This window comes from Spermophilus citellus, assembly GCF_964194105.1.
Source record: "Spermophilus citellus genome assembly, chromosome: 15".
NCBI classification, from domain to species: Eukaryota; Metazoa; Chordata; class Mammalia; order Rodentia; family Sciuridae; genus Spermophilus; species Spermophilus citellus.
Genome location: NC_138195.1, coordinates 26,082,638 through 26,109,478, shown reverse-complemented (window position 1 = coordinate 26,109,478; position 26,841 = coordinate 26,082,638). Strand labels below are relative to the sequence as shown.

Sequence of the window (26,841 nt, the reverse complement as noted above, 5' to 3'; positions counted from 1 at the left end):
ACCCTCTCCTCATGAGATTGTGCATTGTGTTCCAGATCTTTTATGCACACAGACATCAACTCAGAGGTCAGTACAACAGTTGCAAACAAGGCATCATCTGGAAGGGAAGGGATTGTGGAATTTCCATTAGCTGGAGAACAACCCAGCTCCAGCCTTTCCACATACAGAGCCAAGCAGGAAGGGACAGGTTTATGACCCTGGGGGACTTTGGCTGCATCCTCTTTTTTGAGTCATAGCCAGATGTCCTCAGTTGGTTCTGCTCAGAGGCCCTGGAATCTGCCCAATTTTCTTTGGCCTGCAGCTGCTTAGTAAACTCACTTGACGTACCTCTTCCTCTGGTTCCAGTCTCCAGCTGTACAAACCAGGGACAGATTGTGATATACCCTGTCCACTGCCTACTCCTAAAGCACAGGTGTGCTGCTGCTTCTAGGTGCCCTGAGGGTCAGGGGTCCATGTCTGACTTGGCCAGAACTTCATCTCCCCATAATGGGTGCTATGCTGGATAAAGTGAACCCAGGTGCTCTTTCACCACCCTCTTCATCATCAAGGAATGGAGCAAGGCCCACACCACATCAGGACAATTGCTAGGAGTTGCAATCTGCCGGAATGCATGCTGGGTGGGCTGAGCCAAAGCCTCGAGTTGGCCTCATCTTCCCATTTGACATAATCACTTCCCAATTTGACCATGATGAAGAAATATCATGCAAACCCTGAGAGGCATCCTATGAAATATCTGGTCAGCACGCCACAAAACTATCAAAATGATCAAAAGCAAGCAAAGTCTGAGACGAATGGAACAGCATAGAAGACACAAACCCACATAAATACAGTTATCTCATGCTAGACAAAGGCACCAGAAACACAAATTAGAGAAAAGACATCCTCTTCATCAAATGGTGCTGGGAAAACTGAAAATCTATATGTAGTAGAATGAAATTTAATCCCTATCTCTCACCATGCAAAAAACTCAACTCAAAGTGGATTAAGGACCTAAGAATTAGATCAGAAACCTTGTGCCTAATAGAAGAAAATGTAGGTCCAACTTTCCATTATGTCAGTTCAGGAACCAAGTTCCTCAACAAGACTCCCAAAGTGCAAGAAGTAAAATTAAGAATCAATAAATGGATAATAGCAAACTAAAAAGCTTCTTCACAGCAAAGGAAATGATCAAGAACACGAAGAGAGAGCATACAGAATGGGAGAAAATCTTTGCCATCTGTACCTCAGATAGAGCATTAATCTCCAGGATAAATAAAGAACTCAAAAAACTTAACACCAAAAAAACCCAAAAAACAAATAACCAAATCAATATGTGAGCAAAGGAACTGAACAGATACTTCACAGAAGAAGAAATGCGAATGGTCAACATATATATGAAAAAATGTTCAATATCTCTAGCAATTAGAGAAATTCAAATTAAAACAGTGAGGACGTGGGGGAAAGGTACACTCATACATTGCTGGTGGGGCTACAAATTGGTACAACCACTCTGGAGAGCAGTATGGAGATTCCTCAGAAAACTTGGATTAGAACTACCATTTGACCCAGTTGTCACACTCCTTGGTATATACCCAAAGGACCTAAAATCAGCATACTATAGTGACACAGTCACATCAACATTTATAGCAGCTCAATTCATAATAGCTAGCTATGGAACCAACCTAGGTATCCTCCAAGAGATGAATGGATAAAGAAAATGTGATATACATACAAATTGGAATATTACTCAGCCACAAAGAAGAATGAAATCATGGCATTTGCCAGTAACTGGATAGAACTGGAGACTATCATTCTAAGTGAAATAAGCCAATACCCCCAAACCAAAGGCCGAATGTCCTCTCTGACATTCAGATGCTAACAAACAATAAGGCAGGGCAGGAAGAATAGAAATTTATTGAATTAGACGAAGGCGAATGAAGGAAAAGAAGTGGAGATGGGACTAGGAAAGACAGTAGAATGAATTTGTTGACTTTCCCATGTTCATACATGAATACATGACCAGTGTAACTCCACATCATGTACAACCTCAAGAATGGAAAGTTATACTTCATGTATTTGTAATATGTCAGAATACACTAAAAAGAACAAATTTTTAAGAATTTAAAAATAAATGAATAAATACATAAATTTAAAAAGAAAGAAAAAGGAAAGTCTGAAAAACTGTCACAAACAAGAAGAGACTAAGGAGACGTGATAATGAAATGTGACATGGAGTGGATTCCTTGGACAGAAAAATAATATGAGGTAAAAATTAAGAAAACTTGAAGAAAATGTAAACTTCAGCTAATAATGACATATCTTTGTTTTTTTTTAAAATTTATTGGCACATTATAATCACACATTATAGTGGGATTCCTTGTTAGGTATTTGTACATGCACATAACATAACAATATAATTTGGCCACTTTTGTTCCTCAGTATCTCTGTGCTCCTTCCTGACGTATCTTTGGTTCATTGAGTGTAAAATCGTGCCACACTGATGTAAAAGTCCCTAACAAGGTAAAAGAGGTGTAAGGGTATATGGGAACACTTTGTATCTTCTCCTTGATTTTTCTCTAAGTCTACAACCGTTTAAAACCAAAGGGCTTAAGTTTTTTAAAGTACATTTCCCTAAGATTTTGCAATAAACAAAACCATGAAAACCTAAGCATTTCATAATCACTTTAGCTTCTGCACTACTTGATTCTTTATCCCTCCTGACCATGTTTCTTAAAGTAGCTGAGTTCATTATTTTTACTTCTAATTTAAGGATTAAGTCTGCTTGGGGTTATATGAGAAATCCTTTCATAAGCACATAACATAGTAAAGAAAGCAGAAGGGGACAGCATGACAAATGGACAGATGCAACAGTTGGGGACACATATCACAACCATGGACATATCCATAATGTGTATGGACAACATTTAAAAATATTACCAGTGACATTTGGGGTTTGAGTGAAAACAGAGGAGACCTAGCAGCATCTTCTTTGGATTCCCTTTTGTCCCTCCAAAACAGAGATCAATCTTCATTTGGCCCTGTCTATGTCCCCAGACCTCCCATTATGACATACATTTCCCCTAGTTTTTCCATACAGAGGGGTCAAAGTAAAGAGAGAAAGGAGAAGAAGAAAGGAGATCTGAAACTGCTTAGAGGGGAAAAACTCAGAAGGGCTACATTTTTCTTTTGGAAATAGGACAGCAGACGAGAAGCAGTATGCGTCTTTGCAGGTAAAAGCGTAAATATTTATTTTGGAACAAATCATTCTGAAATTACATCCTGTTCTTGAATGGAGACCCAAGATGAAGAAGTACATAGCCAGAAGTTTGGGGTGGATAAGTGTGTGGAGTTTACTCTTGAGGATCTTGAAATTGACCAAATTTTGCAATGTGCACGTGTGAATGTCACAATGAATCTCACTGTTGCACATAATTATAATGCTCCAATAATTTTTTTTTTTTTTAAGGAGAAAGGCTTACACCCTGACAGACACTCACAATCTTTATACCTGATCCTAAAAGCCCTCTTCAGTGCTCTGGGTGGAGATTGCTCACACTTGTGCTGAGAAGCAGGAGGAAAGATAGTAAAGCCAGAGGAAGTTCAATTTCAGGGTTATATGAGGTTGCAATATTCCTGATACATTAGACTATTTTAAACACATTTCCCATGGAAACAAGTTCTTAATGACAAATTTTTTCTAAGGCCCAAATAACTGTTCTCCAAATAACCTTTGGAACTTGCTCCTGGGACTAGGAAAGGCAGTAGAATGAACTGGACATGTCTTCATGAATACACGACCAGTGTAACTCCACATCATGTACAACCTCAAGAAGAGGCGCGAGACCCACTGCTGTCCCTCCTCTAATTATCTACAAGTCATGTCGAGGCTTTCTTCATGATGTCACTCATGTCAGATCTTCCAATTTCCACCATCAACACTCTTAGATCCTTCATGTCTTTTTTTTTTTTTCTCTGTGTGTGTGTGTGTATGTGTGGTGCTGGGGATTGAACCCAGGGCCTTGTGCATGCGAGGCAAGCACTCTACCAACTGAGCTGTATCCCCACACCCCTTCATGTCTTGGTCCCCAGGACGTCCACTAGAGTGTTCAGGCCTGACTCCACAACACACAGTGAGCGGGCTTCCTGATGATGCTCTGCCTCCGTCCATACCCACTGACCTCCATCTCTGCTGTGCTCTGCAGTATAACCTGTTCTGAGTTTCCCAAAGATTCTGAAGCTCATTCTTCATTTATAGGCTCCAATGATCTGAATTTTTGTGTCTTTTCCCCAAAACCTAGTCTCTAACGTGGCGATTATTGGGTGGGGCCTTTGAGAAGTAATCAGATCCTGAGGGTAGAGCGCTTGTGAATGGGATTAGCGCACTCAGAAAGGGGTCCACAGAGTGGCCTGGCCCTTTTTCTGCCCTAGTTAGAAGGCAGCCTTCACCAGACACCAGATCTGCTGGAGCCTTGATCCTGGACTTCCTATCCTCCGGAGGTGTGAGAAGGATTCCTGTTGTTGATGAGCCATCCAATTGATGGTATTTTATGATAGTCTCTCAACTGGACTACAAATGGCCACATTTCACTTCTCAGATCCACCTGGGGTGGTGAAGAGCTGCTCTAGACCCGGCCTCCCTTACTTTCTTGACCACACTCTGCAGGCTCCTTCTGGGTGCACTGTCCCCACTGCTGTAACTACACATCTCCTTTGGTCTGGCCTGACTCTCTGGACCTTATTCCTGGACACAGTCCCCTGGGAACCCTGCTCCTTCTGGGTCTGTTCAAGCTGGGGAAGCCTCCATTTCCCCATGTCCCCTGTCCCCTTGACTGATCTCCAGAACTGATAATCAGGTTAATTGTCTTTCTTTATTCATTTTTATTTTATTTTTTTAGTTGTTGATGGGCGTTTATTTTGCTCATTTATTTATAGGCAGTGCTGAGAATTGAACCCAGGGCTTCAAACATGCTAGGCAAGTGCTCTACCACCGAGCCACAACCCCAGCCCTAATTTTCTAGGTCACTTTTTAAATCATGTTAATTTTGTATTCAAAATTTTTCTTTTTTATTTTTTTTTAGTTGTAGATGGACACAATACCTTTATTATATTTTATTTTTATGTGCTGCTGAGGATCAAACTCAGTGCCTCTCATGTGCTAGGTGAGCGCTCTACTGCTAAGCCACAAACCCAGCCCTTTTAAATGGCTTTCTATTAGCTACAGAATACAGCTTGGCATTGAAGGGCCTCCACTGCAGGCTCCATTTACCCTTATACGACACATTTTCTACTCTCAGATGCAAAACTTCTATTGTAGGTGGGAGATCTAATCATGATTTCCTGAACACAATTTTGCACCTTTTTTTTTTTTTTTGGTCATTCAGCTCTTCCCACCTGGAAGGGTCTCCATGTCCTCAACTCTCCATATATTGCCTGTTCTTCATGCAGTACAACCCACAGGCTTTCTTTGATGCCTCTCCTAAACTCCTATAGACATTACATTCTGTGGCATTTTCCTAATGTTTTAGATGTGTACCTTACATTTTATGGATTTATAGATTTAAATCTTGTGTTTTGAACTTCAGTGTAAACCTGCATGGGAAGAGCCACCATTTTGACTTCCTAATAGGGCCAGGCTCAGAGGAACTGATAGGAGATTTTAAAGCAGATAACTTAGAGTCAGTTTCAATTCTGGCTCCATTAGAACCTACAACAAGTTAAACCTAACCATTACGTCTTATGAGGCTGTGCTATTCTTATTAGATTCTTGCTGATTGTTGCAAGGATTAAAAAGAGGTGGAAAATAAAGGACTTTATTGGGTATTAGCACATGTTTGTTAAATGAGTAATAGAAGCTTAATAAATATTCTGTTGATTGACTGATGTGGATATAGGCCTTAGTAGCAATACACAGTTAGAATGACACTTTCCAAACTTCAGTTATAGCTCCTGTTATGCAGTGCACTAAAAGTCTTACTTTAAAGTCTTCAAGTAAGACCTGCTGTGGTCTGTCTTCTCACAGCCAGCACACTTCAAATGTTAAAAAGAACAGAACTCCCACTCACAAATGCATTTGTAAAATATTTCTCGAAATCTGTTTCAAAGAACTGTGTATGATTTGTGATTTGTGAACAGATTATGATTCTGTTGAGTTATCCATACTCTATGAGAATTAATTCAGCATTGGTTAGCACTGAAATCAAAACTAACACCTAAATCCAAAAAACAATTGGACAATTGTTTAACCCTGCTCGAGTATGTCAAATGAGCCACATGCTTTCTTAGCACCTCCTCAAGCAGATTATTCCACTGCTTTTCCTCCCAATATATAAATTAACATCCCAGAGATAGTCAAATAAAAGTCTACATTATAAACTAAAAGAGTTCTTCAGTTTGAAATGGCCTGAAGTCCTTCTGGAAAGTTTATATTAAAAAAGCAGATTCAATGTGAATGCTGCTCACTCTGCTCAGGCACCGTCTCAGTCTGTTTCATGCTGCTATAACAAAACACTATCAACTGGGCAATTTAGAAAAACAGGAAATTTCTTTCTCACAGTTCTGGTGGCTGGAAAACCTAGTATCAAGGAGCCAGCATTTGGTGAGGAACCTCTTGCTGCATTATGGAAGACAAGAGGAGGAAGCAAGATAAGAGGGTAAGAGAGAGCACAGCTCATTTTTATAATGGGGTTCTCATTAGTTCTCCCTCAGCAGAACTTCCCCTGAACCCCCTTAGTGATTCCCACCTGCTCCCAAGGCTTGGTCTACCATTGTTACACTATGAATCCCAATTCTTTATCAGCAGATATCCAAATGCCTAGTAGTTACAATACCCAGAGCCATTGAAACACAGCATGATCAAGCAGAATTCATCTTCCTGTCATCACCCCTTGCTCCTCTTCCCAGATTCCTCACCACCAGGCCATGACTCACACTTCTCTCCATTATCTGATCAAGGAGTTGGTCTACTGTCCTTTCCCTCACTAAAAAAAAAAAAATCAATCTATCACTAAATTCTGCCAAATTTAGCTAATACCTCTCAACCCATTCCACTACTGTTAGTTAGCTAATTGTTTCCAGGAGACCCCCTGACACCCTTCAAACAGGATTCCCTGTCTCTTCCCTGGTGTCATATCCTATGGTGGTCCCTGTGGCTTTTAGGGTAATGTCCACAGACTTCATATAGGGACCATGGCCAATTTTCCTGCTTTACCTACCACCTTGTTGACCATCACACAGATCCCATGTTCCCACCGGGATCAAGCCATTCCTTTTCATGCTTCTGGCTTGGAATGTCCTTCCTCTCTACTTGTTTGCTTACTCACTCATTAAGGTGTGGTCTACACACTGCTGTGAGGCTTTGGCTAATTTCCCATCACACACAGGCACACTTAGCAACTTCCTCCTCCAACCCTACAGGATCCTGTTTGGATTCAGAGCTGAGTTCCCCAACTTCCCTAATTGTAACACTCTCCTTGGACACTTGTTGAAAATACAGGGCCCTCCCTAAGAAATTCTAATTCAGTTGCTCTGAGGTACTGACACTAAAAGGTTTTCATTGCTATTGTTGTTTTATTGTTTGTTTGTTTGTTTGTTTGTATACCAGGGTTAGAACCCAGGGGCGCTTAGCCACTGAGCAAAATTCCCAGTCCTTTTTGTGTTTTGATTGTTTTAATTTGGAGACAGGGTCTCTCCAAGTGGTTTAGGGCCTCCCTAATTTGCTAGGGCTGACTTTGAACTTTTAATCCTCCCGCCTCAGCCTCCAGAGCCACTGGGATTATAGGTGTGCATCATGCCTGGCTGTAGGGGGTTTTGATGTTACTGTTGCAACATCAAACTTTTACAGTGCTTCAGATAATGTTAATGCTTAAGCAAATTTAGGGAACACTAACAATCTAAAAGAGATTAGGCTAACTACTTACTTGCTGACATACATTTACTTCTTATACAAGGTTTTTATAGGGGATGCTCCAGTCACATTTACCTTTGAATCCATGTGCCTGCAATATTGTAGAAGCTAAAAATTTACTGAGTAAATGTTAAGTGTTTTCACTTCGTTAATTTGTCATGCTCATGATATTTCATACATTTAGTTAATTGAGTGTCATGGTTCACAGATGGAAGACCAGGTGCTGAGATAGTGCTGAAGGAAATGGGTGCCATGGTGGTAGAACTGAGTCTCAAAAATGGGAAAAATGTTCACAAGTCTCAGCTGGGTTACAGATTTGGGGTCCTTGCTTAGTAATCACGAGTTCAGCAACATTTATAACATCACTGTGTAGAAAGACTCTTGTTCCTACCCCCACCCCACCCACCTCCCTCTCTTGAAAGTATGTTTTCTTAAAGAAGCAGAATGTACACCAAGATCACAGTGACTGATTGGGCAGCCTCGTTCCACCAGCAGCCCCCTTTGTGCCTTGGAGCAAATTATTTAACCTCTCAATTCATTTATGCAATGGAATTACCAGTCATTGCTGCTTACTAGGCTTTTAGGAGGATTCAATGGGAAGATGTACATCAAACAGCACCAGTTAAGCCCTCTTCAAGTGTTAACTTGAAGAAGAAAAGTAGTTGCTTCTAGTGATAATTAAAAGTTATTATTGCCCATAAGATAATTAGAATAAGAATAAAAATTAAGGAAATTTTAAAAATTAAGGAAATCAGTTAAAATTTAGGCAGCTCTATTGCTTCCCTCTGCTTAGGCTTTCCCTGTCACGAAAGATGTAGTGTAGAAAGAAATTTAATGATTTCCCTCAAAAATTGGGATATTGTCTTTTATTTTCCAACTAGGACACCTCCCAATGCTCATCTATTTCTAACAGAGCAAAACACACATAGCCCTCTCACCCACGGGCAGAAGGGGCAGCTGTTTTCTATTGACTGAAGTATGCTCAAGAACCGCGACAGTGGTCAGCACCTTACCAGGGAAATTGACAGTTTCCAAAGCTACACCTGAGCCTCACTAAACACAGTGGCATGTGACATACCTCATCTGGACCATTTCACAGAAGAAGAACTAAGGTTCAAAGATGTTAAGTGTTTTGTCTGAGGTCACCTAGCTGGTCACTCAGGGTCTCAGGTCCCTATCTTCTTATTAGAAATTGATAAGTCTTTGGGGATCTGAAAAGCTCAGCTTATAAATAAGACCATCAGGAACAAATTGTTAGAAGTCACCATGGCTTCCTTAGAAGCTATCATAGGGCTGGCAGACAAAGCACAAGAGTGTATCAGTGATTCCTGAAGGAAGCACGTTTTGTTTTATTTTCCCCAAGGATATAGTCTGGGCTTGCTTTTCCCATGACCCCCCACTCCATCTACTTAGACACGGCTGCTGGATATGTCCTAGGCATTTCTGCCCCAGATTCCTTCCTGGGCTGCACATGGACTGCTGTCCTCTCCCTCTGCAGGGATTCTCTGGCTTTATCGGTTCATCCTAAGCCTTCCTGGAAATCACCTCCCTGCACCTGGTTTGACTTTCTCACCTGCGGGTCTGGCACCCTCATGGGTCAGCCTTCCTCCAGGGCAGCTCCTGGTCTCTTCACTCCCCTCTCACCACTCCCCATCTTCACATTCTATGCTCCTGTCAGTCAGACCACTGAAGTTCACCCCAAAGGCCAAGCTCTCTCTGGCTGCCGGGCCTGGGCACACAGCCAGGTATGTGGAAGAGAGCTTCTTTCACTCCAAATCCCATCATCTCCCCATCCATCTTTTCCACCTCTGATGGAAATAGGTAACCCTTTCTGTGAGTTTCTCATACGTCCTGACAGTTTCTTTGTGTAGAAACTGTTTATTTATCCTTTCCACACCCTGCACACTTTGCCTTTTTAGATCTCTCCTTTCCTTGTAGAATACAGAGAGTTTTCTCATTCATTTTGCCTTTGCACAATGTTCCATTGTATGGATATACAATAAGATATTTAAGTGCTTCCTTTTTGATGGATAGTGGATTGTTTCCAATCCTTCATTATTACAAACGGTGCAGCAGTTAATAACTTTAAACATAATTTCTCACACGTGAAAATATATATGTAGGATTAATTCCTAGAAGTGGGATTATGAATCAGTCGGTAGGGGCTTTGTAATACTGATAGATAGAACCAGATTGCCAAATTGGAAGATTATACAAAACTCTACTCCTACCAGGAAAATGTGGGCATTCCAGGTCCCCACTGCCATTGGGGACACACACACAGAATATATTATCAAGACTTGGATTTCTGCCAATCTGATGGAAGAAAATAGTATTTAAATGACATTTTTAGTTCAGATTTCTATTTTGAGTGTCATTGCACACTTTTTATTATGTTCAAGATGGTTTGTATTTTCTCCTTTATTTTCTTTCGATATATAAATGTATTGGTTAATCTTCCCACCAGTTCTATATCCCTTAACTTTATGAATGTGTTGTTTATGACTTTGTTTACGGTGTTTCTTGAAACACTGTTTTTGTATTTTTTTTAAATAGACCCCATATTCTCAATCTCTTCTTTCCATTGGGATTCCAATTTTAATGACCGAATGTGAGTATCACTTCAAGCAAGAAAGAAATAGTCTATATAAGAAAGGCTAAAAAAGTATAGATAAGAGAGTGTTTAGGGTTTTAGTCTCAGAAACTTGTATAGTTCTTCAGGGTTTTCCTCCGAAGGAGAAAGAGATTATATGATGTCCATTATAAATGGTATACTTAAGGTCTTACAATCCTGAGATTTGAGGAGTTTATGATTATGTTAAATTTATTTGTGTTTTATCTTTATATTTCGAAAAATAAGAAACTCTAACAACGAGAAATTCTATATGCCTAAATTTTATACTAGAAAAATATTATATATTAACTAGCCTTCATTTAAGGCTATTATAGATGAAAGTGTTATAATGCGTTAGAAATGCCTTAGAAGGAAAATCTAGTTCACACCAATAATTTTTACTTAATAGTAAAGCTCCAGGTTATAGCTGATTAGTTAGTGCCCATCCATTTCCACTCCATCAAATTCAGCCCTGTCAGAAATAAGAGAATTAAAGACATACAACTTATTTGATAGGAACTGTAGAATAAAAGTGTGTATGAAAAAGGAGATAGGCAATGTTATGTTTAGGAGGGTAATTTAAATCAGAAAATTTTAAATATTGCATTGAATTTAGATTAGACCATTGTTCAATCCCCAGTTTAATTATCACTTCTTTTTGAAGTGGGAGTAACCAATTTAGTATCTGAATTATTTACCTAAGTGGGCTAGTCTATTAAGTAAATAAATCAGCTGAAATCCAAAACTAGATCACATTAGTCACATTATCTTTATATGTACGAGAGCTTGCAATCCTACCTAGGTTAGAAGAATCATTATATTTTGTAATTCGTTTATTCCTTTGATTAAAATTTTCAAAAAAATATTTATTAATCATCAACTCTATGCCAAACACTATGCTGCAGTCTGTGGATACAATGGTTTAAGAGACAAACATAAGGCCTGGGGCTCCTGAGGTCACTCCATCAAACCAGAAGTACTCAGCAAATATTAATTGTTGAAATTGTATTGAAAAAAAGTAGCTAGAGTTGCTAGATTTAACAAATAAAAATACAGGGTGTCTCATGCAATATTTGGGACATATATATACAAAAAATATTCTTTATTTGTCTGAAATTCAAATTTAACTGTACATCCTCTATTTTTATCTGGAATTCTAATAAGGATTTACTTCTCAGCGAATAAACCCTAACCTTGCATTTATTACATTTATACATCATCTGAACAGTGCAGATCTCTTTGCCTTGTTCTTTAGGAAATCTTTTCAAAGGAATGTACATCTTCTCTGGTGTTGATCAGAGGGGATGGTTTGTTTTTCACTACTATATTACTGCGATAAACAATTGCATTGTGAGAGAACAATCTCTAGAATTCACAGTTCTAAACCCAATTGTGAAACTGCAGACGTCATGATTTTATAGAGTTTAGATGATTTTTCTACCAAGACCTAATACCCTATATTAAGACCACTCAGCTTTCACACATTACCTTGAAATTAGCTGAAAGCTGGTTCATTGGTCGGGTGTTGGTAGAAGGAGATACAGAATCCAGGAGAAGATGTGTGAGTGAGAGGTAAGGAGGACTTTGGTGGAGGTGAGAGAGAGAAGGCAACTTCACACTCCACAGTGACTGAATTTAGACAATTTAAACAGCTGCACACTCCCCCTTTATCAACCAATGAGTAAAAGTGCTTTCTTTTTCTTTTTTTTTAATTTTGGAAATAAGCCATTCTCCTCCTGGCTGGCACAGCTCACAGATTTCACAGGGGAAAGGAGTATGTGGAAGAAAAGGACAAAGTTCTACAGAAGACAGCTTGCACACTTAGCTTTTGTAAAATGACCTTAGAAAAACAAAATATTTCTGCATACATACACAACCACTTTTGTCAGTATAAAAACAAAATTCTTCCATCCAGATTGAAAAGCTGCCCGAGGTACTTCCTATTTTTCAGAGAAGAAAACAAGGTGTATGATTTGCATTCTTTTTTTTTAATTTTTTAGATATTGATGGACCTTTATTTTGTTCATTTATTTGTATGTGGTGCTGAGAATCAAACCCAGTGCCTCACACATGCTAGGCAAGTGCTCTACCCATGATTTGCATTCTTGAGCTGGAGAACATCTGGTTTCTGACAGAAGGAAGCGTAGATCTCCTGTGTACTTTCGTTATCATTCCAAAAGCCAGTAATACATTAGCAGATCCAACAAACTTTGGCAGTATCTAAGATGATCAGGGAGAGAGATGAAATGAGAACATCTTGTATCCTACTACTAATGGATTTTTTCCCACTCTTTAAAATTGGTGCATTATAGTTGTACATACTGATGGGATTTGTATTAAGATATTCATGCATGCACACAATACACAACATAACAATATAATCCTATTAATGGATTTTGAGAATAGGTTACCTTATTCATACCCCTCCATCTCTATCCAAGGAGAGGCCAAGAACTGACCTCCTATAAACTTCCTGGTACTGACTTCCTGACACAAGCCTAGGAAGCTGACCTTTTAAAAAAAATCTATTGCTTTTTTGAAAATCTGTAGCTTCTACCTGACTGTCTCTCAGGAAGCACTCATAGCCTCAGTCTCCCCATCTGCAAAATGGCTGGAAGAACAGCAGCTACATTACAGTGTTGTTATAAATATTCAGACACCTGTCAATTAACAGTAGACTGGGTAGATAAATCAAGGTGTTTACACAATGAAATCCAACACAACAATAAGAAAGAACAAATGAGAGTTAGACACAGCTTCAGGGATGGGTCTTACAGACACATGTTGAAAGAAGATGGTCACAGAAGAGCACGTACGTTGTGACTCCATTTATCTAAAGCTCAAAAACAGGCTAAGCAAATGATCTAGAATTCAAAGACACAGCAGCTATCCTGAATCCTGACTGTGTGCTTGGCGAGTCACACTGTGAATGGGACCTGTCACAGGCATATGTGAGCTGTTTCCTGGGGACTTAGAAGCAGTATTAGGGGGCTGGGATGAGAGCCTGAGAAACATACCTTGGCAAGTACAACTGGATGGCAGTGTGGTCTAATATACTGCCTAACATGCTTTAATCATGTACCCCATCACTGCTTTCATGCACACAGATGAAAAAAGACTCCTGAACCAATATCCAGCCAGTCCAGCCAAAAATCTAGCACCTGAAGGGGAAGACAGGGATTTAAAAAAAAATCAAAAACAGGATTAACCTGAAGGGCTGGCTTCAACCTTCATTGATCACACATTAAAATTATTATGCAACTTTTTGTGTGTGTGTGTGGTGCTGGGGATTGAACCCAGGGCCTTGTGCATGCAAGGCAAGCACTCTACAGACTGAGCTATATCCCCAGCCTACAGCTCTTTATCTTGCTGCATTTTGCTGATGACATAAATTGATACAGTATGACTGTACAGATTCAAAAAAGGCCGTGCAGACTACATATCAATTCTTTCTCCTATATTGTAGATGCAAACATTTCATCTGAATAAATGGAAGTAGCTTCAAATAGCTATTAGTGAACATGACACTTTGTTTGAGTTTCCATGAATCCATATAGGAGACAAAACATTTCCAACCACAATAATGCAGGATCGTCATGCAGCAACCTTGCACATTAATACAAATCTACACTCTCGGGCTCTGGTTCTTATCAGGTAATGGAAGCCCAGTGAACATAAGGCGGAGCCTGTCAGGAATACACAGGGGCCACATTGTTGAACTGATGTTCAAAAATTACTTGTGGACTCATGTAGGTCTGAGTCTAGTTTTCATGTGAGCAGACAACACAAGTTGGAATAGTCTGCACTTCCCTCAGCATCTGTGGAGCGAATGCAAATGTAAAGAACAGCAAAATTAAATGGTCATGTGAATTAAATAAAAATTTAAGAAAAGCTAGAAACCCTCCTTGTCCTCTATGCCAGATGGAGAAGAGAGGATTCCAGATGCTTCTCCTTTCACAGTTTGGCTCTACCTCAAAATGTCTCAAACTGTCTCTGATTTCCTATATGCTACTTCTAAATGCTCAGTCCCTTCCACTTATCCACCTAAAGGAGGATAAAAGGGAAACATTGCAGCCATCCCCATGTTATGGGTTCTAAAATCTACATTGTTAACACCTTCACTGGATGCAGATGGCTTGACACTGAGGGTGAGAATTTTATTTACCAGTCATGCTTGTGAATAGTTTCTTTTCCAAAGATCCCGCGCGAGTGTGTGTGTGTGTGTGTGTGTGTGTGTGTGTGTGTGTGTGTGTTTTACTGGGGATTGAACCCAGGGTCTTGAGCATACTAGGCAAGCACTCTATACCGAGCTATGTCCCCAGCCCTTTTATTTTCAGACAGGGTCTTACTAAGTTGCTCAGGTTGGCCTTGAATTTGTGAACCTCCTGACAACCTTTCAAACAGCTGGGATCAGAGGTGTGTACCACCATGCCCAGCTCAAACATCTTTCTACAGGCCACACTTTATAATTTTTCTCTAACACAAATAATCTGAGTAATTACCATACATATGCTTTCCATCTTGAAGACTTAATCTTTTTTATTTTTAATTTCTTAAAAAAATTTTATTGTTGAAGACTTAAAGCTCCAAAATCAAAAATGAAGAATGTTCCCACAGAGTTAACATGGTTTTATAGCCCTGGGAAATCCTCCAAGTATATATTATTTTAACTTGAAATTATTTAAAATTTTTATTTACTTATTTTAAAATATTTTTTTTACTTGTAGATGGACACAATATCTTTATTTATTTATTTTTATGTGGTCCTGAGGATTGAACCCAGTGCCTGATACATGCAGGCAAGTGCTCCCCCATTGAACTACAACCCCAGCCTCAATTTTTATTTATCATATAAATAAATCATTCACTCATTCACTTATTCTTCAGCTTTACTGAGGTTTAATTGACAAGTAAAAAATCGCAATATATTTCAGAGTGCACATTATTAAAATTGTCTGGTTTGAATGTTAGTTACTAAATCTGACAAAAAACAGGGTCTTCTTGGTTCAGCTGGAAAAATCATCCTCAGGAGTGTACTGACTGGATCTGTGGGGCTGTTATTCTGCTCTTCTGTGGATCAAAGAACCAAGCTAACCAAGCACACCCTAAGCAGAGATCTTTTTTTGGACATAACTATCAAAATGGAAAGTTGGATTGGGTAAGCAGAATTTTGGTTTTTGTGTTTTCTTTCTTCTTCCATCCTATCCCCTCTCTTCTCTTTCTTTACCTTCTCCTTCTTTTTTTTTTTTTTAACAGATGGGACATTTGTTGAGGTTGGATAGAAATGTAAAGCTGAATTTTATTGCATGGACAAAATAAAAATACCACTTAAAAGGCACGGGTGACAATGACATGAAACTTTGATATTTTCATTATTTACGTAGATTTCAAGTTCTTCTGCAACACACATGCAATGGATATAACCCATATTTATTCAACCCAGTTGGGTAACCAGGATGCTAAGGATAAAATTTCATGACAAATAAGTCATTCAGGTTGCCTTGATCCAGTCGGCTGCTGCATGGGTAAGATGCCATATTATTCATGGTCACTAACTATAGAGCCAACCAACCATAACAGAAGCACTAAAAGAGTATGAGAGTTTATTGAATGGGAATGAAGAGTCACTTTTTAAAAAATCTAAAATAACCAATTTGATTCATGAAAATTCAATCTATGATATAAATAATGAATTCACCATAAGTGGTAAAATTGGGTGGTATCAATACTTCATGAACTGCTTTCTTCAGATTGTCCATGGAGATATTAGTACATTTTACATTGTGGGGGTGGCAGGGAAGAGGACACTGGCCAGATAATTTTGGGAAACATTGAAAATGAGGGCTGGGGATGTGGCTCAAGCGGTAGCGCGCTGGCCTGGCATGCGTGCGGCCCGGGTTCGATCCTCAGCACCACATACCAACAAAGATGTTGTGTCTGCCGAGAACTAAAAAATAAATATTAAAAATTCTCTCTCTCTCTCTCTCTCTCCTCTCTCACTCTCTCTTTAAAAAAAAAATGATATAGAGCATTATCCCAGAATCACCTAAGCATAGGGAATAACCCTAAGCATGAAGAATCTCAATCTGAACCTGAAAGGGCAGTAAGCAGGCTGGTCCTATGCTCTGGCCCCATGCTCTTCTTCAAAAGCCTGCTTGTATTAGCCATTTACCTACCTCTGCTCAAAAGTACTTCATGTACTTCCTCATGAAAGTCCCAAAATGGAAACACCCCAAATTAACCTGTGTGTGGACAAAAGAATTTATCTGGTTGGCCCACACAATGGAATCCTATTCAGTCATAAAATAGACAGAAGTACTGCTACAACATGACTGAACCTTGAACCTTGAACTAAGTAAAAATGTTAGTCACAAAAGACCACATATTGTTTTATTCCATTTATAGGTAACATACAGAAAAGGAAATATCTGGAGATAGAAAACAGACGGATGGGGACTTAGGGTAGGAATGGGAACGATTGCCAATGGACAACAGGAATCTTTTTGATGTGATGGAAACATTCTAAAATTAGACTGTGGTGATCACTGCACAACTGTGTGAATTTACTAGGAATCTTTGAATTGTATAGTTAAAATGGGTGGATTTCATAGTATTGAATTGTTCCTCCATAAAGTTATTTTTTTTTTAAAAAAAAAGCCTTTTCATTCTTTGATGAAAACCTTGAGCTAGTCCATTTCATTCTCTTATCTAGAATCTCTTCAAATTCGTAAAGCAGTTCCAAAACACACAATTTTGTCTATGACCGAGACTGTACACGGTCAGTCGTATTCACTCTAACACTTTATTTAACAAATAAAGATTCTTCCTGTTTGTCTCTGTTCCAATAAGACTGTGGTTTCAAGAATTTCAAAGCCAGGTTCAAGCTGTGTAACGCGTATCAATGCTCCTACACAGCCAGGTTTCTCATTGGTGGCCTGATCATTCTTGGTCATGAGGCACTGTCCTGCGCGTGGTAGGATGGTGATCAGCAACCTCTCTCTGACAATCCTGCGTTGTGACAACTAGAAAAATGTCAGTGAACAATGCCAATATCACCCCCACTGAGAACCACTTCTATATAACAATGAGAATGAACAAATCCCAGTGACCCACAAACAATATGGATAACACAAATATAAATTAGGGCAAAAAAAGCCATGCACAGAAGGGTGTATAATGTAGAATTCCATTCATAAGAGTTCAAAACCAGGCAAAATGCACTGAAATCGTTCATTAGGAGACGGAGGTAGTGGCTGGAAGAGGTTTCTGGGATTCAGGAAATGTCTATTTCCTGATCCGAGTGCTGGTCACACAACTGTGTTCGCTTCATGAAAATTCACTGAGCAGCACATTTAAGATTTATATATTTTTCTTAATGTATATTATACTTGTACTTTTAAAATATGGGTCATTTCTGCTGCAAAAACAGGGCACTCAAGGTGACTTAGGAGGGGCTCAACACCTTTCTAACAAGATGTTAATTCATCCATCACAGACCCACCATGGTGCCTCTGGCCCAGCCTGAACTGTAAAACAGAAACCCAATGTGTTCCGTTGATGAATGAAAGCTTGTTCCTATAGCCCCTTAGTACCCAGGTGCCAAAGGCAAAAAGAATCCCACCCCTCCCTACAATTTTCAATTCATACTTACTAAAAATTCATTTCAGTTTGAAACAGAACTAGAATGAGACCAAAGAAAGGTTCACTAAAGAAAATGTTGGCGCTAGTTCTCAAATTGAAGACTCTGTAAAAAATCCCTGTTCAGTAATGAAAGTGCCCAAGGTGACATTGCTGGTGACTATAGTTGTTGTAGTCAGGGAAAATGAGTTGTGCTGAATCACTTGTTTTGTCCGTTGAGATCCCTCCTCTTGACCAATAAATTGACTTTGCAGATAGTGGACCGATATAAAATTGGAGTTTGTGACCATAATGACCTTCCATCCATGTTAAGTTAGGTGACAGCAGACCCAGGTCTAATAATCTAACCAATAATCAATGTATACATAGTTTCAAACAACCTAGTTAAAAAGCCTTAAAGCAAGTGGGGCGCGGTGGCACACCCCTGATCCCAGCCGCTCAGGAGGCTGAGGCAGAAGGATGGTGAGTTCAAAGGCTCTAAGCAAGTCAGTGAGACCCTGTCTCTAAATAAAATACACAAATCAGCTGGATGTGGCTCAGGGGTTAAAAAGCACCCTTGAGTTCAATTTCCAGTACCAAAAAAAAAAAAAAAAAAAAAAAAAAAAACCTTAAAGCATCAGAAGTTACTTTTACCTTTAAACTTTATATATACACATATACATATGTGTGTATGAATGGATGGATCATATACATAATGAGAAATCAGCAATTCTTCATAAGTATCTGTGTCTCTGAGCAGTCTTGTGAGTATTGTGAGTGGGGCTAACTGCCATTTATTCCAGGTTATCTTTTCAAGGATGTTTGTATAGTGAACAACTTGGAAGCCAGAGCACAGAGCCAGCCTGCTTATTGCCCTTTTAGGTTCAGATTCAGATTTTCCATGCTTAGGGTTAAATAGGTTATTCCCTATGCTTAGGTGATTCTCCTGTAATGCCACACTGTTTGTACAGGCATCTTTCTAGATGTATCCGACAATCCTATGGGAATTGGGGGCTAGGGACACTGACACGCATGCTGGTGCTCATTCTGCTTGTTATGCCTGGAGTAATAAAGTCCTTGTCTTTGACCCAGAAGTCTCCTGTTTTCCGCCAGTACCCATGAAACTATGGCAAACTAACTTCTTAGATCATAAGTGGGGTAAAAAAATCTCAGACCCTTCACAGTTCTTGTCTGGATATATTATCTCCACGCATATTTTTAATTTTCTGTTTTCAAAAAGTAAATCTCAGTGCTCTCTCTGTTAGCTTCCCTGCTTCACTGAGCAGAGCAGCTCTCCTCGGCCACACCCAACGGTCATCACATTCTGTCTGCCTCAGGCCCAAAACAGTGGAACCAGCTGACCACAGACTAAAGCCTCTGAAAGTGTGTGCCAAAATAAAATTTTCCTCCTTTAAAAAAAAAAAAGAGAGAAAAGAAAAAGAACGAAAGGAGAGGGGTGGGGGTTGGAAGAAGAAGGGGAAGAGAGGGAGAGGAAGGAAGGAAGGAAGGAAGGAAGGAAGGAAGGAAGGAAGGAAGGAAGGAAGGAAGGAAGGAAGGAAGGCAAGAGGGGCATGGTGGAGCACATCTGTAATCCCAGCAGCTCTGGAGGCTGAGACAGGAGGATGGAGAGTTCAAAGCCAGCCTCAGCAATGTATTGAGGTCCTAAGCAACTCAGAGAGACCCTGTCTCTAAATAAAATATTAAAAAGGGCTGGGGATATGGCACTCAGTGTTTGAGCGCCCCTGGGTTCGATCCTTGGTACCAAAAAAAGAAAAGCAAGTCTCCCTGTCCTCAGTCCTCTTTGCTGGAGGCAGTAATATTCTTGGTTTATTATGTATTCTTCTAGATATATTATATGCATTTATAAATATATGTATAATTTTCTTTTTCTCCCAAATATTACCTGACTATAGATACTGTTTTTGGATTGAACCCAGAAGCACTCAACCCCTGAGTCGTGTCCCCAACCTTTTTTCTTTTGAGACAGGGTCTCACTGGGTTGCTTAGGGCCTTGCTAAATTGCTGAGGCTGGTCTCAGACTTGCAATTCTCTTGAGGCTGAGGCCTCCTGAGTTGCTGGAATTATAGTCCTGTGGCGTTGGCCGGTTTGTTTTTTTAAGTGCTTAAATCTTTGCTCCATCAAACCTTCTCGCTTTAAAATCAATTCTTAAAGTACACATTACGATGTTTATCTTTATTCACAGGCTAAGCATATCTTTAAAACAAGATTATTTTTTCAACTTTGGGATCACATTTTTTTTTTTAAATCCTCATCCTTTGGCAGGCCTAGATACATTGTGGTTCACAGTGTACTGCATTTATAAATATATGTATGGACATATGGACACATACAATATTAGTCTTATATGGTGAATGTTGTCATCCCACAAAGAAATAATGCAGAGGTCTCCAGTAGTAATTCAATGGAGGGATTTTGTTGTACACATTTTGATACTGTATTGCCTAAGAAAAACAAGATGATCCAGAATTTTAATGTCATCTGATTTTTTTCAAAATAGTTGTAATTAAGTTCACTTCAAAATAACAGAAGAAAAATAAAAGTAAAAGAAAGTTGTTATTTTTTAAAAAAACCCATAAGTCAGAAAACCTGATGAGACAACCAGACTTCCACAGGGAGCTATTCCATTGAGTTCTCCATGCTGGTTCTGTACAGGGCTGATGAAAGGATTTAGCATAGAATTCTCTCTTCCTTTATATTTACCCCATTTGATCTCTCATTTTTGATCTCAAAATATCATGTGATATATTTTCTCCAATTAATTATTTTAATATGGGAATTAAAGAAAAATTTTAATGTCATCTATGATTTTTTTTCAAAATAGTTGTAATTAAGTTCACTTCAAAATGACAGAAGAAAAATGAAAGTAAAAGAAAAGTTGTTATTTTTTTTAAAAAACCCATAAGTCAGAAAACCTGTTATCAATTTAAGAATCGCCATCAGCTTGTTTCATCTAATCTGTATAAGCCTAAATAGCTGCATTAAATATCTGTCTTTGGGCTTATTTACTGCACTAAGAATGAATAACCTCTAGGAAGATAAGTGCTGTATAGGGCAACATTTTATTAATTTCTAATCCTAGTGGGACAAACAAAGTGGATCACAAACCCAAGATCGGACAAATTAAAGCAAAAAATCTCGGATGGAAAGGGTACAAGATTATTAATTAATTTGATGCCCTCTAAGTTATTTTAGATGATGAGTATGAAACACAAATGGGAGGCATTTTTTTCCCATGAAGTACTCACATGTTTTCCCCAGAAGTGCTGGATTCACACTAGCTCACCAAGGAAAGGCAAGCCCACTTCCCAATGAGGTCTTAAATATTCAAGTCTATCAAATGTAACAAGGAAAATCTTTTAGATTTATTCCTATCATCACAAAAGTGATCAGTAAGGTTTGGAGATGTACAATATCAAGAATTACAAGCTACTGGGGGCTGAGGTTGTGGCTCAGCGGTATAGCCCTCGCCTCACCCTTGCGAGGCCCTGGGTTCGATCCCAGCACCACATAGATAAATAAAATATGATATTGTGTTCAATTACAACTAAAAAATAAATATTAAAAAAAAGAGTTACAAGCTACTTACTTAAGCCACTCTCTTAATTGTGATAGGAGAATAGGGCAAATGTACAGAGATAAGTGGGCAGGCAAGAACAGTTAAGAAAAAATAGTCTCCAGGTTTTTCCAGAAAGTTCTTTGCTTATCAGGTAATGGTAAAACAGGAGAAGCTTTTAGTGTATAGGTTGGAATATTTAATTTTAAATATTTCTTGAGGAGTGTGGTGACCACAAAAGTCTACATTAGCTGGTAAATGACCTAATGTTTTTTGGAAAAAAAAAATCTGAGAAGGACAAATAGCATTCTGAAATAGAGAAAATCCACCTGTTACTAACTAGCCAGCAGCCCTCGGGCATGTGGCAATGCTTCTTGTTTGTATGAAGGGATTATGCTGGGTCATGATTCTCAAGCCTGGCTGAACCGAGGAAGCTTCCCTTCTGTTTTTAAAAGTCTTTTTTAAACATTTAAAAGCATTATAACATCCCACCACACACCAGGTCACTCAGATGCTCTGGGAATGGAGTCCAGGTATCCGTATTTTGTGAAGCTCAGAAGGATTGAAAAACATAACACTATAAAATTTCTAAGGTCCCACCCAGATCTCAGAAAATTAAGGGAAACATTAGATACCAGCATAATGAACAGAACTCAAGGAAGCATAAAGCCACAACAGGTATAAGCAAATCCTAACCTGCGACGGACAACACATACATATTAGCAGAAATTATGTTCTCAGTTGAGCTGTGGCTTCCCTATATACGAAAAATAACTGTGGGTAATAACTCTGTGTTGTAAAAACAATGACATAACTATTCATGGTACAGAATAATATGAAAGGTACTATGTCATTAACCCAATATGAAAGGTACTATGTCATTTACACTTTTGATCCAGTTCCAAACTTATGAAATCAGTACATAATGTGTTGTAAAAATTCAAACAAAATGTTTTTAAAATAGAAAATTAAACTACAAATCAGAGTGTGAAGTGGTAGACTTTTAATTTATCACTGAAAATTATCAAGAGCCTAACATGATACAAGCCAAGAGAATTATCTTTGGGGGACACATAATCTCCTCTTCTTGTAGAGTAAAGATAATGCTAAAAGACAGACCATGGCAATGCTCTGATGAAGAAGAGAGTGTAAGTCAATTCCTATAAGTGATTCATTGAATGGGGCCTTAATTAAATCAAAACAAAATAAAGCCCTTTCTCATATAGCTCACTGTCTTGAATTTTAGCAATATGGCTAGACATGGACTTGTAAGGGGGAGTCTACAAACACCCTGAAGCCTATGAACAAAGAGTGTGTGTGTTTGTTCATGTGGGTACATCCTTGCAGAGGTTTTCTTATCCTTTTTTGAGTCAAGAACCTCTTTGGTAGCCTATGGTCCCCTCCTCAGGAAAAAAAAAATGTCTTTAAGGCCTAAGACATAAAGGATTGCAAAAAGTAAAAAAATAACAGTTATGAAAACGATTTTTAAAAAATTGTAGCACAGTAATAAATATGCTCCTTTTTCAATACCAAATAATATCTAGCTATCTAGTTAGACAGCTGTGATGATGATGATGATGATGATGATGATGATGATGATAATGATGATTTTCAGCTTTAGGGATGGAACCCAAGGGCACTAAGTTATGTCCCAAGTCCTTTTTATTTTTTGTTTTGAGACAGGGTCTTGCTAAGTTGCCATAGCTGGCCTTGAACTTGTAATCCTCCTGCTTCCATTTCCTGGGTAGCTGGGATTACAAGAGTGTGCCACAGCTCCTACTTTATGACTATCTCAACTCTATAGTAATAAGAACACAGATATTTGCAATATTGCAGCGTTTAGTTACAGTAAAATGAAATGAAAATTTCTGTGGTTTCTATTGGTGGCTTAGTCATAGGTACTGTTAATATTACTATAGGGTGTTGCCTGTGATCATATTTGAAGGAAGTGGTAGATTTCTGTTATAGGTATAAAAAATATTCCCATCCAAGTTCACCATCCTCCTGAATTCTGAGTACCTTAGATAAAGAACTTCTGATCTACAATCTATGTCTTTATCCATCTTGAAAGGATGTACTAACACACTTCCAGGAAGGTAGAACATTCTAGAAATGTTAGAAAGCCCTCATTACTTACTTCATGGACTGGCGCTGGACCCTATACTCACAGAGCCCTAAGCGGTCCCAAGCACGAGGCAGAAGGCGAGGTGCTTTTTTGAGGTAGTACAGTGATGGAGAGCTCTCTGAAGTTTTAGAACATTCAAATGTCCTTTATTATTAATTTTATATATTTTTAATGTTCTTCATGGTTCCTTAAAAACAGAGTGACTTACATAAAGCATAGCAAACAGTTGGAATCAGAAATGGGTGAGTAAAAGAAAAATCAGCCTAGGGGTATAAAATGAAATGGTACTAACCTAAGCATATAGATGATACATAAAAAGAAAGAAAAGAAAAAAAGGAAGTAAGCCACAAATTCACTCCAGAGCAGTCTGACAGGCATGTTAAAGGGGAAAACCTGGACATTCACCGAATTCACAGTTTCCAAAGGATTCTATGGGGAGGAAGGCTCAAAAAACCCAGCCAAACAAACAAACAAAAAACCCTCTGGTACTAAGACTGAAAAGAAATATCTCCCATGGATCTTTATAAAGAGAATACTGCATAAAGAGAATCCCAGAATCTTTATAAAGAAAATGTTGTAATTAATGAATGATAACCTCATAACCTCAACAATATCATTATAGTAGACACATAATGAGTTCCATAAGAATATTTTTAAAATAATGTGTGTGTGTGTGTGTGTGTGTGTGTGTGTGTTTTAAACAAAACAACAGAAACACAGCAAACAATTCAACAGGGCTTTTGAGGTATAGCCGGGTATTCAGGTCTCTGAATTCAGGCACATCCAGTGACTTACTGACAGGACATCAGCCTCAGCATCAGAACTTACATTCTCTACATCAGGAGGTGACAAACTATTCTTAAAGGGTCAGACGACATATATTTTCGATTGTGCAGGCCTCACACACTCTGTCACAAATACATATCTTTCCTTGCTGTGAGAGCATCCATAAACACTGTATAAAACAAGCATCATGGGCTGGGGATGTGGCTCAGGCGGTAGCGCGCTCGCCTGGCATGCGTGCGGCCCGGGTTCGATCCTCAGCACCACATACCAACAAAGATGTTGTGTCTGCCGAGAACTAAAAAAAAATAAATAAATATTAAAAATTCTCTCTCTCTCTCTCTTAAAAAAAAAAAAACAAGCATCATATGTTCCAGTAAGTTTTACTTGTAGACAATGAAATTTGAATTTCTTATACTTTTAACAAGTTATGAAGTGTAATTCTTTCTTTGATCCCCTCCCCCGCCCCATCTAAAAAGATTGAAAAAAAAATTCTTAGCTTACAGGCTTACCAAAACAAGCAGGGAACTGAATCTGACCCATAGGACTTAATTTGTTAGCTCCCGATCTACAGGATCAAGTTCCCCCCACCAAGACATCTCCTTGACTCTAGCATCTTTCTCTTTCCTCAGGCCTCTGACTATGTCCGTGTTTTAGGTTTATTCACAACTACCCACAAAGCCACACATGGTGATCTGTAGGCAGAAATGGCTTTAGATTTTTTTCTATTTCATGGAAATAAGGAGGCAAGCCAGAATGAATCAGCAGCGAAGAAATGGTTGTGTTCCCAGGGTCCTCATTAAAATAAACATACACCCAAAAAGGGTAGAAAAACCGCAACATACAACTTTCTCTATTTCAAGGATCATTTGTTAGAAACATATAAAATATGTAAAATTAGCTGAATCATTTAATTCTTGCATTGTAGCATTTATAGTGCTAGCTCTCTCCATGAAAATGAGGCCATATCACATTTCACAGCACACAATCAACTTGGTGCAATCTTGATAAGAAACCCTTCATTCCCATGCCATTCGGGGATCTCTGAGCTTCTTTCTGTTTTGAGACAAAACACTGGAGTAGGCCATTGAACTTGGCAAACTTGGGTTGTCTCTACTATTTTTTTTTTTTAAAGAGAGAGTGAGAGAGAGAGAGAGAGAGAGAGAGAGAGAGAGAATTTTTTTTTTAATATTTATTCTTTAGTTATCGGCGGACACAACATCGTTGTTTGTATGTGGTGCTGAGGATCGAACCCGGGCCGCACGCATGCCAGACGAGCGTGCCACCGCTTGAGCCACATCCCCAGCCCCGGGTTGTCTCTACTATTATATTGGCTTACAAGAAGACTGCAGGGGATTTATTTCATCTCTTTAATGTTCCCATCTAGGATTTTGTAATACTTATAATTACTCATTATAGAGAGCTTCTATGGTAATGAATAAATTGTATGAACAAGCCTTGATGAATATAATGAAATAAAGGATTTTGCACAACCAGAGAAATTCTGCTGTAAAACAGGGACGTAGCAATTACCCTCTTGGTAATACCACACAAAATTACTGTGTTCAACACAGGTCATAGTGGCCCCTCTCACCCTCCCCCTGCCCGAGTTCCACTGGGGGCTGTTCTGTGTCATCTCTGTGTATCTTCTTAATACTGGCAATGAGGCTGTGTATATGACACAGGCTTCTTGAGCCATGAAAGAGTGAAATTCTGTGCTGAGCTGTGGAAATGCCAGTGAAACCTCTCCTAGGTCCAGAGAACAGGCCCATAGCTTGTGGTGTTTTGGGAACTTGTAACTCATGAATGCCTGACTGTGCAGAGCTCACATAATGAACAAGGCAATGTCTAGAGTTACATGTAAGTCTCTGCAATCATTTCTAAGAACACTTATTCTTGAGCACATGCACTCAGCCATTAGAACACTGAAGCCTTGTATTACTAAGGTGAAACGTTGGGTTTGATTCCAAGGGACTCCTAAAACTGGCCACAGAGCCTCATCCAAGCTAACATTTATTGCCTTTTAGCAGCATTTGCTAAAATCCACATCTTCTAAAAAGTTACATTACGTTTCAAAGAGGCCCTGAGGAAAATCACTTTCAAAGCAATCGCAGCATCTTTTTAATTTCTTCACTGCTTGAATCTGCATCCTCAAGGGCGAAATTAAAATACATGTTTACATAATCAAACTATTCTTCATTCTCAGAGTCATAGAATCCATTACATCTATTACATGAACTGGGTGG

At 38.9% G+C, this 26,841-nt stretch overlaps 1 protein-coding gene across 1 annotated transcript in view; it reads right to left on the bottom strand.

The window, feature by feature from the left end:
* Positions 1 to 26,841, bottom strand: part of PAPSS2 (3'-phosphoadenosine 5'-phosphosulfate synthase 2) — a 91,502-nt gene that overhangs the window by 54,181 nt on the left and 10,480 nt on the right. The window lies entirely within an intron of this gene.